General features: G+C 35.7%; 1 protein-coding gene across 1 annotated transcript in view; it reads right to left on the bottom strand.

Moving 5' to 3' along the window:
* The window catches only part of LOC412818 (NMDA receptor 2), a 311,909-nt gene that overhangs the window by 272,623 nt on the left and 25,723 nt on the right, over positions 1–13,563 (bottom strand). The gene's annotated exons all lie outside the window — the stretch shown is intronic.

The raw sequence follows: 13,563 nt of genomic DNA, 5'->3' as shown, positions 1-13,563 counted from the left end.
TGGAACTTACGCTTAAGAAATGTCGAAATAAGATAAGAAGATTCGTTCATTGTAGAATAAAAATATCGAAATTTTTATAACAAATAGAGAATGAGAAGGCATTGTTTATTGTCCAAAATTTTCGATTAATTAAAAATGTTAAAAGTAAGATAAAATTAAATTAAAGGAGTAACCAAACGTTCTTTTAAATTTAAATAATTACAACTTACTACATGAGAATAAAAGTGTCGAAATAAGGTAAGAAGATTCGTTCATTGTAGAATAAAAGTATCGAAATTTTTATAACAAATAGAAAATGAGAAGGCATTGTTTATTGTCCAAAATTTTCGATTGATTAAAAATCGAAGTAAGATAAAATTAAAAAGGAGTGGGTGATCAAACGTTTTTTTAAATTTAAATAATTACAATTAAAGTGTCGAAATGAGATAAGAAGATTCGTTCATTGTTCAGAAATTAAACAATTCTATCCAGTATTATATTAACAAATATTAGACAAGTGCGTCGATATAAAGCTTATTCGTAACGACTTTCACGAAATAAATGTTAACATTTGAATATTTTTCTTGAAACAACACACTCTCTCTCTCTCTGTCTTTCTCTTTCTTTATCTCTCTCACCTTTTCTTTCATGCACTCGAGGCATATTGGATCTCTTATCGATCGAGAGGAAATGATGAGAAGTTGTAACGCTAGCAGCTGCGCCGAAAGATCGAATATAAAATTACATATAAATATGGCACACGTGCTCCTCCTCCTCCTCCTCCTCCTCCTCGATAATAAGCACTGTTCTGGAATAGCGCGCCGCCGTCGTCTTCGTCGCGATAAGATGTAATATGATTATGATAATGGAAATTCGGGATGAGGAATGGCATACCCGTGAACATTCCACGATTAAACTGGCAGCTTGCAGTTCATGGCGGAACGTATGCGAAGATAACGTCTTGGAGACAATTGATGTTTCGGGGCTATGTGTTCCGTACAATGCAATAGAAAATTAACGCACGTAACGCGTGGAACGATTCGTTCGTCGAAATGGGAATCGTGCATTTGCGAGAAAAATTAGATACTTGAATCAATTTTTTTCAGAGTTTATTCCACGATTTTTTTTTTTTTTTTTTTGAAATTTAAAATCGTTGCTTGGAAAAATAGATTGACGCGGCGAGTAGAATAACCCTACGTATGGTCAGACAAGAATCTTTCTTGCTTTTAAACGATCAATTATAAAAGTATTTACTTATCAAGAATTGTGCATCGTTAGGAATATATATAAATATTTTCCAATCAAAATTGCAAAAATAATCAAACTTATATTATAGTTACGTGAAGAAAAGGATTGCATATGAATTTTTGGAGGAAATGAAATTTTTTCAATAACGAAATTTAACGAAATTTCACGATGGAATGGACGATCGTATAAATTCATTTTTACGAATTGAAATAACTTCACGATCGGTTTAAAGACACGTTTCCCAACAACGTGGATCAAGCCGTGGAGTAAGGGTTGCGAGTGAGCTTAATCTTTTATTTACGCTTCCGTCGATTCCGCAAAAATGGCCGCTTTGTGGCCGACATTAATTTCCCCCCGGACCAATTTCCTCCTCTCGCAACACTTTACAACACGCTCTGTGACTTTTCTATCCTTCGCATGACGAAGGATATATCGCGTTCATACGAATATCGGCGCAAGGAGAAAAATAATTCCCCGAATTCAGACGCGTTACGTTCCATTACTTCGAAGAAGAAAACTTTAGAGCTCGAAACGATCTCTAAAAATATACCATTTCACTCCAAATTCAGACTTATCCTACTTCATATGATAAATTTGAGAAACAGAAAAGTTTCAACTTTTGAAAAAATTAGCGAGAAATCTTAAAAGAAAGGAAAGAAGAAGAAAAGATTCGAGGAACATTCCTAAAATAATCCTTTTCATTCCAAAGAAGAAAGAACTCTCACTGTCGAATGGTCACGAAGTAATGAAATAAAGATGTGATTCTCGTCGAAAATTTGATTTCGAGGGAAATTGCCGCTTCGATCCAAATTAAAATTACATCCTATCCCCAGTGGGCATCGAAATCTTTTTTTCTCTGAAAATATTTCAAAGGTGCAAGGATAAGTTTAACGAATCCCTCGATTTCGATCTTCACCGTAGGAAAAATTCCATTCGACGGAAGTAACGCATTTGAATAATGCCTTTGTGGGGGCAGAGGTAGCGAAAAGCCGAAGGTTGAAAGGACGAACAATTTTGTTAGGGGGCGTAGCGGATCATTCTTTGCTCGGTCTTCATTCTTTCACCCGCCGAGTCTTCTTACTACCGTCACTCACTTCTCTCCCTTCGAATATTTCGGGATGCAATTCTTCAAACGAGGATCCCACGAACGATAAATTTACCAGACCGATTTAGTATTTTAATGGCCGACCTTCGTTCGAATCAGATTTATCCAATTCAGTCATTTTAAGTACAATATTTAGAAACTATGATCTTATCTTCAATGTTCAATTCTCCAATTTCTATTTTCGATATTCCATTTTTTCTCTTGTTTCCTCCTCTCCTGTTTCTATCCGTGTGTCGTGCGTCAGTTAAGTTACTCCGCTTTCGAGGAAAATCGTGTCGATGCTCTTTATCCCTACGGATCCATGGAAAGGACGCGCTCGATGAAAAATTTAACCTAACCTAACCTAACCGGGTCTCGCTTCCCGAGTTTTGGAACAGCATACGATCTCGGCTATTGTTCCGTTTAATCGACGGGAAATAACCGCGGAATACAACCCGTCAATTGCACGCCCGAGGAGAGGGCGGCGATGTTCCCTTTTTCCCTTCTTTTCCCGCGAAAATCCTCCTCCTCCAAGCTGGCGACTGGATCGTTCGAGAGCAATTAATTAACGGAGAAGGGAGGAGCGAGGCGCTCTTTTCTCTCCCTTCGACGGGGAAACGACATTGCCATCGGTCGGTACATCGGTCGGGAGACAAACGTGTCCATCGAACGTGATCCACGCCAATTATTGCGTGTCGTACGTCTGATGAAAATTACCTACAACGACCAATTACGAGCGGACAAAATGATACGGAGCGGTCTCTCGTCATCTTGTAATTGTGCTTCCACGTGACGCCTTCTCGTATCTCGTTTTATGATCGATAAGATATCGATTCTTATTTAACTTATTATCGAACGATTCTTATAACTTATTATTTAACTATTATCGAACGATCGTTCGTTTTCGAGTAAGTTAAAGTTTTGAACGAGAGTTTTAAAATTCGGAAAGGAAAAGAAGAATTTTTTTGGACGAGGATCGAAACATTTCGATCGAGGAATATCGAGAGTGACGAATATAGGGAATATAGGGAATTGTATTTTCGGAATCGAATCGATTGGTCACCTCGTTGGCCATGTCTCGTGGTCATTAATCTTGGTTCCATTCCGTTTTTATGGGCCCGTGTTTTTTTCTCCCTCCCACCAATAGGTGTAAAATTTTTTTCTTTCAGATTTTTCAGATCATTAATCTTAATTTTATCTTACTTTTGTGATCGATCGATTATTCCATTTAATTCGTGCCATAAAATTGTCCCCTCCTCTTTTTTTTGATCAGGAAATAGAATGCGCCCTAACCATTTAAGGATCAAATCGTTTTCTATACGGATACGATAAAAGGCAAGTTGAACTTGAGGAGGAGCTAAAAATCGTAGTATCGTTTCTTATTTCGAATTTACGGTTACGACGAGGCATCGAATCGAGGGCTTGACTTATCGTCTCCGAAAGAAACCCGAAAGAGGAGGATAGGGAATATAATAACGCGAGTAAACCAAAGATTTAGAGCTTGTAAAATTAGATTTTTTACGATCATTCTTCGTCTCTCAATTTTATTCCTCCCCCTGTTAACCGAATTACTTGAAACGTTCATTTACGCGATTCCTTTACGACAGAATTATTTCACACAGCATTTTTGCACATTTTAATGATTAATATCGTTAACAACATACGGTTTTGACGCAGTAAAAAGATATACCTTCTCTAATCTCTCTCTCGAATCCAATCATATAATTTACTTTCCATCGAATCGTGTTGCACAGGAACGAGCTAACAAGTTATTTCGATTGAAACGTTCAGCTGGAGGAGCCAAGTTAATTACCCCGGCCGATTATACGCGAATAATTAGACAGACGCGACCACAGACGCAGCCACTCGCACTTGCGTGGAAGAAGAACACCTTCAGGAGGATATCTATTTAATCGATCGGGGGTTTCGTTTCGATTCATCCAATAATTCGACATCCCCGCGTGATTTCCTGCTCTCGTTGTTGCGATGTCAAACAGCCCGGAGCAAGCCCGCGTTTAATTAACATGGAAAATTATCCGCGGCTTTGATCGAGTCGTGCACGCGCCTCTTGTGATTATTTGCTGCGTTCGACGTTGCATAAAATTGAATGGCAGCAACGAGTTCGCGCGCAATCGATCGATCTCGATACCAGTGGAATTCGCAATCTTAACGAAATCTTAACGAAAATCTTGCGTACCAACGAATTCAATTATCATCACGAATATTATGAATGATAAAAAAGGGTCGTAGATCTTTCGTTTGGTAAAATTTATCGTTCTTTAATCTTTCTTGGAGGACAAGAGTTGTCAGTAAAGCGAAGAATTAAGAATAAACCTGGTCTCTGGTTATTTAATTAGAAGATTTAAGATCGAATAATTTCAACAGGCATTTTTTCCTTCATTTTTTTTATAAATTCCTCCTCTCCGAGTCGAGAACGTCGCGAGGAATTTGTTGGATTAATCGACACACCGCCGAAACGTTTACGATATTGCACCAGTTACGATGGCCCCCCAACCCAAGGGTTTTCGATCAAACCCTTTAAGGGTTTGCTATTTACCGCAGAATTCCGGCATCACAAATTGGGACAATGAATTCCTTTCTCGAAACTCTCGTAACTCTCTCTTTGGAAACTCATCTTGGGAAAATTAACCGAATCTCGAGATACGAGGACTCGGTCGAGTAATCACTTTCTTCGACACAGAGAGAGAGAGAGGGAGAGAGAGAGAATGTTCGAATAAATTTGCTCGAACAAAGGAAATTTTCTTCTTCTTTTTTAATCTCCACATATTCGAGAGTGATATTCCAATTTCGTTGGAATGGAACTATTCCACTATTTTCAATTATTTCAATTTTCTCTTCAACAGGGATAGTCGACGATTAAGGGAAAAGGGGATTACTCGGTTTCTTCCGACCGATCTAACTTGTAGTCTCGCTAATCGAGTTCAACAACGGATTTCTTTGATTTCTTGTTTCCTTAATAGAGCGCATATAAATAAAGTATATACACTGTGATTTAATTAGAATTATTGGAATTACGTAAAATTGTTGCTTCGTCCAATGATAATAATAATATCCAGCCTTTCATACGTTATTCTAATATAAACAAATTCGCAATGGACGATCGAGTCAAGAAAAAAAGAAAAATAGAAAATTTCAAATTTCAAATTTCATTAATAGAGCGCATATAAATAAAGTATACACTGTGATTTAATTAGAATTATTGGAATTACGTACAATTGTTGCTTCGTCCAATGATAATAATATCCAGCCTTTCATATTCTAATACAAACAAATTCACAATGGACGATCGAGTCAAGAGAAAAAGAAAAATTTCAAATTTCATTAATAGAGCGCATATAAATAAAGTATACACTGTGATTTAATTAGAATTATTGGAATTACGTACAATTGTTGCTTCGTCCAATGATAATAATATCCAGCCTTTCATATGTTATTCTAATATAAACAAATTCACAATGAACGATCGAGTCAAGAAAAAAAGAAAAATAGAAAATTTCAAATTTCAAATTTCATTAATAGAGCGCATATAAATAAAGTATACACTGTGATTTAATTAGAATTATTGGAATTACGTACAATTGTTGCTTCGTCCAATGATAATAATATCCAGCCTTTCATACGTTATTCTAATATAAACAAATTCACAATGGACGATCGAGTCAAGAAAAAAAGAAAAATAGAAAATTTCAAATTTCAAATTTCATTAATAGAGCGCATATAAATAAAGTATATACACTGTGATTTAATTAGAATTATTGGAATTACGTAAAATTGTTGCTTCGTCCAATGATAATAATATCCAGCCTTTCATATTATTCTAATATAAACAAATTCACTGACGATCGAGTCAAGAAAAAAAGAAAAATAGAAAATTTCAAATTTCAAATTTCATTAATAGAGCGCATATAAATAAAGTATACACTGTGATTTAATTAGAATTATTGGAATTACGTAAAATTGTTGCTTCGTCCAATGATAATAATAACCAGCCTTTCATATATTATTCTAATATAAACAAATTCACTGAACGATCGAGTCAAGAAAAAAAGAAAAATAGAAAATTTCAAATTTCAAATTTTGAAAAATTTCAGTTCGCAGGGGGGAAGTTAAACAGAACTCTGTTCTTCTCTGTTCCGCGCCAAGTTTCCGGACACTTTACAAATTCATCGCCAATTTCTTCCTCGTTTCCACGACCGAGCCGTGGAACTTATTAAAAGTTTTTCCAACGGAGGAAGAGGAAGAGGAATCATGCGCATCACTCTTTCTTATTACTACAATCTTTTCACAATTTCTTCTTCCCTTTGAACTTCGCTTCGATCCACTTCCCTCCACCGTATTTCGGATCCACCGTATTTTCCATTATTCCGCCCGCGAAATTTTTACGGGGCGTAACACAAGCTCGTCTCTGTGCAAACTTGGTTATAAGTTGTAGGCAATTATCCATTCGCTTCTTAACGATCGGGGGGGAAGGGGTTAGCTTCCACTTCCCCATCCCCTTTGGGAACGAGAATGGCGGTGGTGGAACCGAAGAAGGTAGGAACTGGAACAAGTGGCGGTTATGGAACTCGGGTAAACAGAGAACACCGAGCTGTCGTGTATATATATTTTTGGAGAGAGAAGTAGAAGGAAGAGAGAGAAAGGAGAAAGAAAAGAGGGAGAAGTTTGAACGATCGATCTCTTCTTGATCAAACGGGGAGGGGGGGAAATAAAAGGACATAAAGGAAACCATTCTAAAGTTTTTGGCCCCCGACGAAGATAATTTTCTGCTCGCGAAATTGCGTTTAATTTACCGTGAAATTTCTCCCCTCCGTATAAATAGAACGATATCGGCAACTAGCCGCTCACTTTAAATTTTTAATTCCAACCTTTTCTCGTCCCCACACGCTACATTTGTCTCGAATCTTGTAAAATTTTACGAAATTTAGAATCAACAAGCTGAATTAATAATGTGTTTATGTGCCAATTCTTCTTCAAAGTGTTTTTCTCTTTCACAAAGTTGTATGAATTTTTTGTGATTAGACTCGAAAGGAGAGCCAAAGAAATTCTTGTTAATTCAAAGATTCTTTTTTTTCGTAAAAATGTTTGAGAATGAAAATTCTCCATGCAATAATCCAATCTAATTTGCACGCAGAACAACAATTTATTATTCTCCGTTTCCTTTCTTAAAAAACCACAAAACTATTTATCTATTGTCGAGAATATAAAAATTGTGATTCAGAAATTACTTATCTACTTACTTTAATCACAATTATTTATATTTCTTAGAGCAAATTCACGAATACGATTTTTCGTTCGCTTTGGATAATCGAATTCCACATATCGTTGAATTTACGAGGCCTAATAAAGGCAACCTAGGTGTTATTACGTTACAATTTATATTCGATGGATCCGAATTTGAGGGGAACTAGTCAGCAGCGGCTAATCCCACGGAGCTGTCAATGTAGCGAGCGGCAAAGATGGAAACGTCACGGTTATGGTTATTGACGGGGATCGCCAGCACGTTGTCCCACCGTCTATAATTGACGCCCGTCATCCCTCGAGTGGCCCAACGCTCGGATTCGAACTCGATTCCCAAACTTCCATCCCCAAATATATACCCGGTTTTCACGGTCACCGGGGAAGCGATTCGAATCCGTGTACTGCTGGTTGCCCGATTCATAATTAGTCGATCGAGGCTTTTGTGTTCCTGTTGCGTCAGACGAGATTGCGTGTTCCACGGAGTGACCGAGTGTTTGGGATTAGTTTCTAAGAAGAATTGATCTGGAACGACGATGTTTAAAAATTTTTAGAAAGAATAATTAAAAGAGTTTAATAAAAGAAATGATTCTGTTGCGTTATTTTTTAATCAATTGAGAAAAGAATCAGAAGATTCTTTTTATTTAAGGAAGAATAAGAAAATCAGTTGCGCAAGATCTAAACTAGATAATTTTAAAATTGTATTAAAAATTGATTTGGGACATTTATGGATTAAAAATTGGAAGAAGGAAAATTTTTAGAAAGAATAATTAAAAGAGTTGCGTTTACTAAAAGAAATGATTCTGTTGTGTTATTTTTTAATCAATTGAGAAATCACGATTCTTTTTATTTAAGGAAGAATAAGAAAATTCGATTGTACAAGATCTAAATTTCGTAAAATTGAGAAATCATGATTCTTTTTATTTAAGGAAGAATAAGAAAATCAGTTGCGCAAGATATAAACTTCGTAGATAATTTTAAAATTGTATTAAAAATTGATTTGGGACGTTTGTGGGATTAAAAATTGGAACAAGGACAAATTTTTTGAATAATGAAGAATGAAGAGAGTTGTGTTTAACAAAAGAAATAATTCTATCATGTTATTTTTTAATCAATTGAGAAACGAATTATGATTCTTTTTATTTAAGAAAGAATAAGAAAATTTCGATCTAAACTTCGTAGCATTAAAAATTGATTTGGGACGACGTTTGTGGGCTTAAAAATTGGAACAAGGACAAATTTTTTGAATAATGAAGAATGAAGAGAGTTGTGTTTAACAAAAGAAATAATTCTATCGTGTTATTTTTTAATCAATTGAGAAACGAATTATGATTCTTTTTATTTAAGAAAGAATAAGAAAATTTCGATCTAAACTTCGTAGCATTAAAAATTGATTTGGGACGACGTTTGTGGGGTTAAAAATTGGAACAAGGACAAATTTTTTGAATAATGAAGAATGAAGAGAATTGTGCAAAATAATTTAAAATCTAAGAAAATTTCAATTATTCGGGATTAATTTCTCAGAAGAATTAAGTGTTTGTGTTGTTTCAAACACAATTTTAAAGATGGGAAAAAATATTGAAAGAGGAACAGCGAAAGATGAAATTGCAGGAAGTCTGAAAAAGATCTTCTTTTCGCCATTCAAAAGGAACAATTCGTTAGCAAAAGCATTTAACAGATTCATATTCGTATCATAATTTTAATAATCTTTAATCGACCACGAACTCATTTCTATTCTCGATATAATAAGAAAACTTATCTTGAATTTTGCAAAATCGACAAATGCAAAAGTTTATCTCCTCCCACCGAGAAATTACTTTCCAATAACCCAGTTGCCCGAAGAAATATTTTCAGAATCTCCAACAACCGTGCGAAACGATCTCTCTCAAGGCTGGCTGAAAGAGCCCCGTCGACAACAATGCGATATCGTTGATCGACGTTTACGCGAAGCTTGGCTTTCACATGCTATCCAGAAGATATTTCTCTAACATTACCTCTCCCCCCTTGGCCATCCCTTGCCTTCTCTCGCGGATCACGTATCTGGCCACACCAGATATCCGCACGATCATGTCTCCATCATGAAGATCGCAAGAAATTCGAAAGCAACGATCTTTCCAACTTTAACTTTTAACAATATATTCACGATTTCTAAAGCTCCCTTATACGAATCTTTCCTTCCTCTTCCTTCTCTTCTATCCTCCACACTCGAGCGCGATGGAGAAGAAACGGGTTCGTCACGAGTTCCCACGATTCGATCCACGCCTCTTTATTTAGATCCACGCGAGATTTTTAAATCCCGTTCGATAACGGATAAATTTTATTATGCGCTCGACGGAGATTTGGAGAGATGTGAAAGTTGGGATAAAATTCTTCGAATCTTCTTCTTCTTCTTCGATTTTTTTTTCTCTTCTGACAGAGAAACGCGATGGATCATTTGAACTTATCGACGAACGGTAAATTCTTCGTTAACAATAATAATAATAATAATATCGTTACTTTTTAACAGAGCCACGAAAAATCCCGTTCGAGCGGATAAATTTTATCACACGTGCGCTCGACGGAGATTTGGAAAGATGTGAAAGTTGGGATAAAATTCTTCGAATCTTCTTCTTCTTCTTCGATTTTTTTTTCTCTTCTGACAGAGAAACGCGATGGATCATTTGAACTTATCGACGAACGGTAAATTCTTCGTTAACAATAATAATAATAATATCGTTACTTTTTAACAGAGCCACGAGACTTATTAAAATTATCCAATGATTAAAAATTGAAATCTATTAATAATCTATATAACAGATCGGCCAAGCATCGAGTTTCGTTAATAGAATAATAAAACGCAGACGAAATGGGACAATATATTCATTACGAATGCATTACGCCGTGGACAGGCGTAAGCATAAAATCGCAGGATCACGTTCACCGCGTATCGATTCGCAAAAAGATTATCGAAATTTTTTTTTGAACGTTAAAAAAACGCTTCTGAAACGAGAGAGAAAAAGAGAGTGCGCGTATCAGGGATTGCAATTTCGCTCGTATCGCTTGGATAAAAATCCTTCCCGACGACGAGGAGCAGAATTCGTCGGATAATTTTCTTGGAGAGATTCGAGTCTACTTTATCCAGATTTAAATTTATACATTTTCTCACTTTCGGTTTCCTCTGCTTCGCGAAACACGTAACGGCATTCGAGCTATTCGAGGTTTAATTTTATAGATTCTCGATTATCCGGAAATTCTAGAGGTTTCCATTATGCCACGTTAACGTGCAGGATAAATGGAGTAACTTTATTATATTCCGTGGCACGAACAATGTCCCGTTAATCGATATATCGCGTTCTGCTGAAAACTCGTCCAAGTCCATTGTACGACCGCGTGGTTTTAATTAAAAATCGTGTCATTATTCGTCGATTTGTTGAATTTTTTTTTTTTTTAATAAGCAACGCGTTCGTATCATTCCCTTTGATTCGTTCGAAAGCAAATCGGTAATATTTCATCGTAATCGAGAGCAGAGATTGTGATAGGTCCATTGAAAAATTAAAAATTTGTCAAAATTTCGAAATTGTTTCGAACAGCAACTTCGTTTAAAATGTTCGATTAAACGTTCTACATGAATTATTAAACCAATTGTTAAACTTCAAAATTTTTCCCCAATCTCTGTAAAGAAATCTATCTATAATAGATGAGGAAGATCGAATAGTTGCGAATAAAGTTGTCTCGATAAGTTGCTCCAACAATTTATCGCTCGAAACGATAGATCGTGGAAAACAGTTGAAGTTGTACTAAAAGCAGATTAATTATCATAACTACGAATAAATATTATTGAAACATTTTAATAAGTAATTAATCGAAGCAACTTTATTCCAAATTTTTAACTTTTTCAACTTGGATTAACTCTGAAACCTATGTCTCATTATGCATAAGGATATTCTACTTACGTACCTGTCTAACCATTCCTACATACATACTACTTCCCTTTCCATAATATAATCGATCAAATATAAGACTACGAATAAATATTATTGAAACATTTTAATAAGTAATTAATCGAAGCGATTTTATTCGAAATTTTTAACTTTTTCAACTTGGGTTAACTCTGAAACGTCTCATTATGCATAAGGATATTCTACTTACGTACCTGTCTAACCATTCCTACATACATACTACTTCCCTTTCCATAATATAATCGATCAAATATAAGACTACGAATAAATATTATTGAAACATTTTAATAAGTAATTAATCGAAGCAATTTTATTCGAAATTTATTAACTTTTTCAACTTGGATTAACTCTGAAACCCATGTCGTTTGTCTCATCATGCATAAAGATATTCTACTTACGTACCTGTCTTACCATTCCTGCATACATACTACTTCCCTTTCCATAATATAATCGATCAAATATAAGACTACGAATAAATATTATTGAAACATTTTAATAAGTAATTAATCGAAGCAACTTTATTCCAAATTTTTAACTTTTTCAACTTGGATTAACTCTGAAACCTATGTCTCATCATAGGTTAAGGATATTCTACTTACGTACCTGTCTAACCATTCCTGCATACATACTACTTTCCTTTCCATATTCACACACCATAATATAATCGATGAAATATAAGATTATTATACCTGTTTCCAAAAAGAGGAAACAATTTTTTCAACAAAAATTGAAAAGAGAAAACAAATGCATTGTTTATCAGCGAGCAACGTGTTGTTATTTTCCTAGATCGACGAGCGATTTCGTCGGAAACAGGAAATAAGAAATAACGAGATACTCGATTTGTTCGCGAGAAATAATGGAAAAACAGGAAATTTTTATACTGTATAGATGGAATCAGATATCCCCCGATATTTTTTTCATCAACGATCCTTCAATCGATTTGGACAAATGTGTAGAAAAAACAGTGTGTAGATTACTGGCGAGAAGAGCCATCGACGAAGATCGCCTCGATTGTATAGCAACAGGTCCACGCGTTTTTTAAATAGGTCGCAAAACTTTTGTGAACAGAGACGAAAATTCCTGGAGAGCCACTTCTTGTAAGGTCTCTTCATCTTTCAATGCAACACAAGCGGAATATTCTTGTTTTTCTTTATTTCTTTTCTATTCTATCATCTTCCATTCTTTAAATTTGTTTGAACAACTTTTCTGATTGAACATCGTCTTAACGTTATATTAATATTTTCGAGGGGAGGAGAAGCGTCGACACGTCCGTGTCCGGGAAACGACTCCCGTTAAATCGATATTTCGAATATCAATGACAACCGATATTGTTATTTCTTTCTGCCGCGTTGGCCGTGACATTCCATGCGACTCGCCGCATGTATCGCATTATATACAACGCTGTGACAATGGTGCAATATCGATTGGAGTCTAGAAAAAAAAACAATATTTAACGACGATAAAAAAAAGTAGCTCAACGAAGATTCGAATACATTCGTCCATTTTTCTCATTTCTTCAAACGAGAACGAATTTACATTTACATCTATTTTTTTCATCAACGATGCTTCAATTGATTTGAACAAATGTGTAGAAAAAACAGTGTGTAGATTACTGCGAGAAGAGCCATTGGTTTACTTTTATAAAATCATAATATTGAAATATCGCTGAAACGTTGAGAAAGGAAGGAAGAAGGAAGGAAGGAAGGAAGGAAGGAAAGAATCATTTCTTCTCGATGATCGCGAAGACATCGAAATCGATAGATGAAGCAAGCTTGCAATTTTCCAAGGTTGCACAATTGCCAAACCTTGGCCCAGCCCCGAGCTATCGAGTCGGAAAGGACACAAATGTGACAAACGTTTACCAGTTATTTACACCTACCTCGCCTTCGACCATGCTTTCCTGATAGAGTTTGCTCCGCGAACGGAATAGAGAGAGGCCGACTTTCATTCTTTGCATCGAGTTCCGCGCATGCTTCCGTGATATACTTCTCTCTCTCTCTTCGTTTTCCAAGGATTTCACCACCAGAAAGCTGAGAAATCGAATCACGTTATCGCGTA

Source organism: Apis mellifera, linkage group LG7 (genome assembly GCF_003254395.2).
Source record: "Apis mellifera strain DH4 linkage group LG7, Amel_HAv3.1, whole genome shotgun sequence".
NCBI classification, from domain to species: domain Eukaryota; kingdom Metazoa; phylum Arthropoda; class Insecta; order Hymenoptera; family Apidae; genus Apis; species Apis mellifera.
The sequence above is the reverse complement of the archived record's forward strand: the minus strand, read 5'-3'. Positions and strand labels throughout refer to the sequence as shown.